We start from the raw sequence: 7103 nt of genomic DNA, 5'->3' as shown, positions 1-7103 counted from the left end.
ATCAACATCTATTTGTTCCATCAACAAATGGTGTACTGGCTGAGTTGATGCATTCACACAATATGAATTTGAAGTCCTGGTCTGTTTTGTGTCTGTCAGTACATAATTTAAATTGGTTTTTAGTCTGTTTTTAGTCTGTTTTAATTTGTATTTATTGGGACTGTTTCGTTGATATGAGCCGCCCTGAGACCTTCGGAGAGAGGGTGGCATATAAGTCCAATAAATAATAATAATAATAATTTGTTAATGGAACAAATAGGTGTTGTTGACCAAAGGTAAACTCAGCCTAAAGTCAAGATGTTTGGAGAACTTTGCTGAGGTGGCCACACCGATATCCAACCACATCATTGAGAAAAAGAGGGCGTCCCACTTAGAGACACCTGGAAGTTTTGCTGTGTGGAGAACAAGTCCAGGAGGAACTCATTTTGTTCCTCCTAGCCTTCTCAAAAACATATAAGATTAAAGGCAGGGTGTAACCCTGCACCTCCTCGTAAGACAAGATTGTGATCCCAACTAATTGCTGCAAACATGAGAAATAGGTTGAGGTTAATTATCATCTTGTGGGTGAGATTGGATTTTGTAGTTCAAAGCTTATCCTGATGGAAAGCCATGGGGGACATGAGAGTAAGAGAACAGGAAGACATGAGAGTAAGAGGACATGAGATTTGGGAGAATCTCTAGCTAAGATTCTGTGCAGTTCGGAGAACCCCCTAAATCCCACTCCTGGCTCCGCCCCGCCCACCCCATCCCACCCCTCCCAGGAGTCCCCACGTGGCCCATTTTGGATGCAGGTAAGTGCAGGGCACACACGGAGGCTCGGGGACGGCGAAAAATGGGCCTACTGGAAGTTCAGGAAGGCCAGAAACAGGCCCATTCCTGGCCTCCAGAGGGCCTCCAGAGCCTGGGGAGGCCATTTTTGCCCTCCCAGTGGCTTGAGGAAAGCCTACAGAGCCTGGGGAGGGCAAAAACGCTCCCCCCCCACCGTAGTGTAGGAGGCCAACTAGGCCATGCTCACCATGGCCACACCCACCCAGCAATTGGACAGAGGACCCCTTACTAAAACTTTTGAAGCCCACCTCTGAACAGGAGGAAGAGTTGAGGTTGGGTTAGATAGGCTAAAGGCCTCTCTGGTTCTCTTCCGTCCCTTGGTGGACCAAACAAAAATTTCTCACAAGGAAGGTATGAAGGACCTCAAAACTTCTCGCCTTGCCAAGAGAGAAGGACTGGCCCGAAGTCATCAAAGGAATATCCGTCGTTGACGCTCTGGATCTCTGTAAACTTCATTCATCACCTTAACCACTGCACCACACCGGCTTTCATATTATTGTTAAATTATTATTTAAATCAGATAATAATGTTACTACATTCTAATAAACTACACCTTCATAACTCACTCTAAACCATGATGTTTATTTATTTGGTTGGACAAGTTTGCGTTAGGAGTCAGTACTTAGTATGAAGGCTATAGTAGTTTATTTAAGGCTCAGCATGGTTTGGTTGATTAGATTCTTTTCCCAGGGAAACAAATCTGATTTGATCTTTCTATGTGTATGAACTCACGGGAACAGATTTCCAGCATTGGATCAATTTGATTCCAATTAGAAATTTAATTAGTCTGAATCGGTCTGATTTGGAGATCTTACTTAAACCGAACTGATTTGCTGAGTTGGGGTGAATGTTTAGATCTTCCAAAGCAACTCAAATATTCAAACTGAGTCATATCCAGTGGTGAAATCCAATTTTTTTTACTACCTGTTCTGTGGGCGTGGCTTAGTGGACATGGCTTGGTTGGCGTGGCAGGGGAAGGATACTTCAAAATCCCCATTCCCTCCCCACTCTGGGTCCAGCCAGAGGTGGTATTTGCCGGTTCTCCGAACTACTCAAAATTTCCGCTACCGGTTCTCCAGAACCTGTCAGAACCTGCTGGATTTCACCCTTGGTCATATCCCCTTCCCACACTTATATGAGAGGGCTCCAAGTTTTATTTATTTATTTGCAATTTGTAAATAAATATTTCTCCTGCCACCAGTCAACTTGAAAGGATTTAAGAGAGAACGCAAACAACTATCAGCAATTTAGAACAAGCTTTATTTGGCGTGAAAATAAAGAATGTGACAACACCCAACGCAAAGTGCAGATTTCTCTAGGCAAGATGAGTTACGGAATGAAGGACAATGGCATGTAGAATGGAGCTAGCAAAAGTTGGTATAAATTTGTGAAAACCGGTCCTTTGTGGTCTCCAAAAATCTCTTGGATAACCCACCCATATCAGTTCAATTGCACTGAAGAGAGGAGAGTTTTTGTGAGCATGTTTGAGAAGGTGGATCTTGGATGTTCTGGATGTTTCTTCTACAGTGTGGTGGAATGTGGTCTGGATTCCCGGAAAGGAGCGGGTGCATTCCAGAGGACCAAGAAACAGCGACAGTTTAGTTGGAAGGAAGAGTGTTAAGGTGGCTCCTCCCTAGAGAATTTCAGCGCATATCTCTATTGATGCCTGCAGTTACTTCAGTTTGGCAAGATTCTGTCTACAGACAATAAAGGAAGCTGCATAGTAGTAACTCTGCATGCCTTTAGCTTAGCTTGGAGGGGGCCTGGCAAGAGCGAGTTAATAAAGGCCACAATCATTGCAACAGCCAGAGCTGCGTCTCCGACATCCTGAAGAGTAGTGCGATTCGGAAGAGAATCTGGAAGGGTCACAAGAAACAGGTCGACAGCTGTAGCGTCGGCGGTCTGCGTAGCGTGGCTGATAGGAACTAGGAGCGGAGCTGTAGCCGCACGGATCGCTGCTGTACCCACAACGATAGGTATAGCCACGGGAGGGATAATAGCTTCTGCCATAGTTGGAGGGATAGTTATAAACACATGGCTCATAGCATATTCTACCATAGGTTGGAGAATAGCTATAGTCACATGGATCGCAGTATCTTCTACGATAGCTGTAGAGGTATGCCAATCCATATGGATCAGAGCTTCTTTGGACACCCCTAGAGAGGTACCCATAAGTGCATGGATCAAAGTATCCTTGATTGCTGTTGTAGATGTACTCATAATTACATGGCTGATAGCCACTTCTCCAATAACTGGGTGAGGAACTATAGATGCGGGCCGTGGACGGGTCAGAAAGAAAGGAATTGGGGCTAAGGCCATACAAGTTACGGTATCTACGTGGTATGTAGCACCTGGCCGCAGTGCCAGCTAAGGAGCTGTAGGGTGGGCAGATGCTGGGATTGGAGCCAGTTGGCTTGTAGATGGTTGGTGGGCAATAGAGAGCTTTGGTGCCACCAGAAGGATCACTGCTCAGGATGGTAATGCCGATCATATTTGGACTGAAGGACATCTGGAATTCAAAACACAAGGTAAGATGAGGATGAGAGAAGGTCCCTTTTCATTCCACAAGTGGTATGTTTGTTTATTTATTTATTTATTTATTTATTTATTTACTTATTTATTTATTTAAAAGCTTCATCTGGCCGCCCACCTTAAACAACATCTGAGCATCTCACAACCACAGTCAAACCAGTAAAACTCTAAAACCACCATAAAATGGTCCCCAGGTTCAAGAACACTGATGTCTACAGCCCATCCTCACATTTGGTGGTCTCTACCAACTATACGTCAGGTCTTGGTGATACAAGACAGTTTGGTTCTCCTAATCACCCTCAGATCATCGATGAGGTGAGCTTTATTGTAGGTCCACTTATGGAAACCAGGTTTTGAGGCCAAGCACTGAGGGCCAAAATGCAGCGTATCAAGCATGTCGTGATGGACCCTTCCTCAATTTTCCTTCCTGCGTCTCTTTTCCTCCCCCTCTCAATCACCACCACCCCTCTCTTCTTCTTCCTGGCAATACAAATCCCACCGCTGATTTTAATGATAGCAGTAACCGTCTTATTAAGGGGGTGTGATGATCCGGGACGTGGCACACAGCCAGAGAATAAGTATGAGTCCCTTTATTAGCTCCAACTTTGCCTACAATGTCCCTTTTACTCTCCGGTCTGGAGAAAAACTCTCCCACAAACCTGTAACAGCCTTTGGCTGAAAATACTCCAGTCCAAGCGTTATAAGCAGAAAACTTCCAACTATAAATCCAACAAGGCAAGATAAGGTAATTAATCCGGCAGGGCAAGCAAGATAAGGAGTTCCAGAAGTGAAGTAGCACGGCAGTAAATCAAACCAGTTGGGAGGATGCCGGGAACTCAGATAAAGCAGTTAACACGAGATGAACTCAGCGTTTGTCCCTGACAACTGCCCCTCCTATTTGCCTCTCCTTTAAACTCCATCCCCAGGTGTGCCTTGTGAAGGGAATCGGGGTCCTTTCCTCCCTCATAAGCCATGCAACCCACAGTGCACTCTTTTCCATTCTTCCCTGCGTGCCCTAGGATGAGGAGGGGGTGGGCCTTGGTCTTCATTTGAACCCCCTCTCCCTTGTTCTACCTCTCCCCTGCTCTGCCCAGCCTGACTTTGCCCTTCCCCAGTTTTCCTCTACAGCCAATGGAGCCACTCTCTCGCTCTCTGTCAGCTCTTCGTCTTCCATCTCAGAGTCAGACTCCAATGGGGGCATGACAGGGGGACTTTTGCAATCTCCTGGCTTAATACTGTTCCTCCTGGACCACGACACACCCTCCGTTGTGTTCCCAACCATCTACAACACGGTGAATGCTGCGCCTCAAATTCGATATTAGAAGGAAGTTGGCTGAATTCCAGTTGCCTTGTGGGACACTCTAGGATTTGTTCCGGGAACGCTGAGTTTTACAATCTGATGTGGAAGCCTTTGTTGTTTTTTTCTGGGATGGTTTAAAAAAAAAAAAAAATCGAAGCACTATTTAGTCGCAAGGATGGACCGAGTAAGCAAACTCTGGAAATTGCTTTTCAGATCCCGCGAGTTTGTCTTTTATCTACCTATCTGTGTATCACGAGTTCTGCCTATCTCAATCTCTAAAGGGCTGCCTCATTATACCCGTGTCTTGTTATTTCCAGGCTATTCATCTGTTATCTGAGGAGGACGAAGTTAAAAGTTAAAACATCCTAGATCTGGAGCAATATAAGAAACGGGAAGCGGACGGTTTGAAGGATCTCACTTCCCAATTATTATTAAGATGTGAACTGGGTGGACAAAGCTTAAAGCTTTTCTGAAATGAGCCATGCCGTTTGCAGTTAAAACATGTCTCTTTGGAAAGGATGTGGATTTTAAAAAACATTTAAGTTGTTGAGAAAGCAAATTATTGTCAATAGATTTCATTAGCAACAAAAAAAAAGCCTTCCTTCCTTCCCTCCCTCCTTCTTCCCTCCTTCTTCCCTCCCTCCCTCCCACTTCTTCCTTCCTTCCTGCTTCCCTCCCTCTTCCTTCCTTCCTTCTTCCCCTCCCTCTTCTTCCTTCCTTCCTTCTTTCCTCCCTCCCTCTTCCTTTCTTCCTTCACTCTTCCTTCCCTTCCTCTTCCTTCCTCCCTTCCTTTTTCCCTCCCTCCTTCCTTCCTTCCTTCCCTCCCTCCCTCCTTCTTCCTTCCTTCCTTCTTCCTTCTTTCATTTCATTTTCATTTCATTTTATTAAATTTGTATACCGCCCTACTCCCGAAGGACTCAGGGCGGTGAACAGCCATAAAATAAAACATATAAATACAAAATTTAAAATAGAGATAAAACAAATAAATTTAAATAAATTTGGCTGAACCATTTTAAAACCCCAATTTAAAACCAAATTTAAAATTCCCATTTAAAAAGAGGAAACGTTTAGGTCAGTTTCTTTTTCTTTCTTTCTCTTTCTTTCTCTTTCTTTCTTTTTCCATCTTTCTATCTATCTATCTATCTGTCTGTCTGTCTGTCTGTCTGTCTGTCTGTTTGTCTATCATCCCTCCCTCCCTCCCACCCTCCCTCCCTCCCTCCCTCCATCTATCTATCTATCTCATCATCTCTCTCTCTCATACATGCCATTTAAAACACAGGACTTAAAGTCGAAGACAAATAGCTATTCTCCTGCTGAACACTTTCCTACAAACAAGAGGCTGAAATTCACAGATTCTTCCACCCACCCACCCCCCTTTAAAAAAAACGTTTTAAGGTCTGCTGCACCCCCACTGTCAGCTGAAAGTCTCCCCCAATGAGTCATTTTTGCCAAAACCCAACGAGACACGTTGTACCTACCTAGAGATCTGGATAAAGAGGCCAAATTTGAAAGAGGGTTCAAAGCAAGACTTCCCTTTTTCTCTGTATATATACACCTTCACCCGTAGCCAGAAGACTTCAAACTTTAAAGGGGAGAACCTAATTATATGCCAACTCCAGATGTTGCCCTCCTGCTACAAGCAAGTTTAATTACTTTGATAGCGGGTTGCTAGTCGGCAGCCTGTATATCGTTTTCCTCTTCCGTGTAATTTTCAACTTTTAGCTCAGGTATATTGGGCTTCCTTACACCCTTCTAATTTTAAAGTCGGGGGAGAAAAGGTGATGTGCAAGCAGCTTTTTATTATATTAATTGATGCCCTGGATCTGCATAGTTTAGAGACTGCAGCCATGATATGATCCTAGGGACAGAACATGTTTTCTTCACAGGGTGAACATTGAAGAGATTCTCAATGTTTGAAGAGATTCTCAATCCTTCTCCCTTCTCCCTTCTCCCTTCTCCTTCCTTTCTCCCTCCCTCCCTTTCCTTTCCTTTCCTTTCCCTTCCTTCTTTCCTTCCTTCCCTTTCCCTTCCTTCCTTCCCTTTCCCTCCCTCCCTCCCCCTTCCTTCCTTCCCTTTCCCTTCCTTTCTTCTCTCCCTCCCTCCCTCCCCTCCCTTTCCATTCCTTCCTTCCCTCCCTCCCTTCCCTTTCCCTTCCTTCCTTCCCTCCCTCCCTCCCTCCCTTCCCTCCCTTTCCCTCCCTCCCTCCCCCCTTCCTTCCTTCCTTCCTTCCTTCCTTCCTTCCATCCGTCTTCAAAAATTTGATTTCAAGAATACGGATTTCAAACTCCACATTGGACCCACTTTTCACATGGCATTCACTCTTTGGTTTGCATTATTCTATCCAAGGTAACATATTTTGGGATCCCAGCAGACGCACTTTGAGCAAATGAGAAAACTGAGGCAGAGGATGGGACTGAAGGCTGAGCAGCCCTTGGGTTGCACG

At 44.9% G+C, this 7103-nt stretch overlaps 1 long non-coding RNA gene across 1 annotated transcript; it reads right to left on the bottom strand.

Moving 5' to 3' along the window:
* Positions 1-2065: 2065 nt before the first annotated feature.
* Positions 2066-6248, bottom strand: LOC117676267 (uncharacterized). The gene is made up of 2 exons (XR_015730317.1): positions 6139-6248; positions 2066-3337 (listed from the first exon to the last, which is right to left on the bottom strand). It is a non-coding gene; the product is annotated as an uncharacterized LOC117676267 (long non-coding RNA).
* Between the last annotated feature and the right edge of the window lie 855 nt (positions 6249-7103).

Source organism: Pantherophis guttatus, chromosome 18, assembly GCF_059756535.1.
Source record: "Pantherophis guttatus breed Tessera chromosome 18, ASM5975653v1, whole genome shotgun sequence".
Taxonomy (NCBI): Eukaryota; Metazoa; Chordata; class Lepidosauria; order Squamata; family Colubridae; genus Pantherophis; species Pantherophis guttatus.
This window is presented reverse-complemented; position numbering and strand designations above follow the sequence as displayed.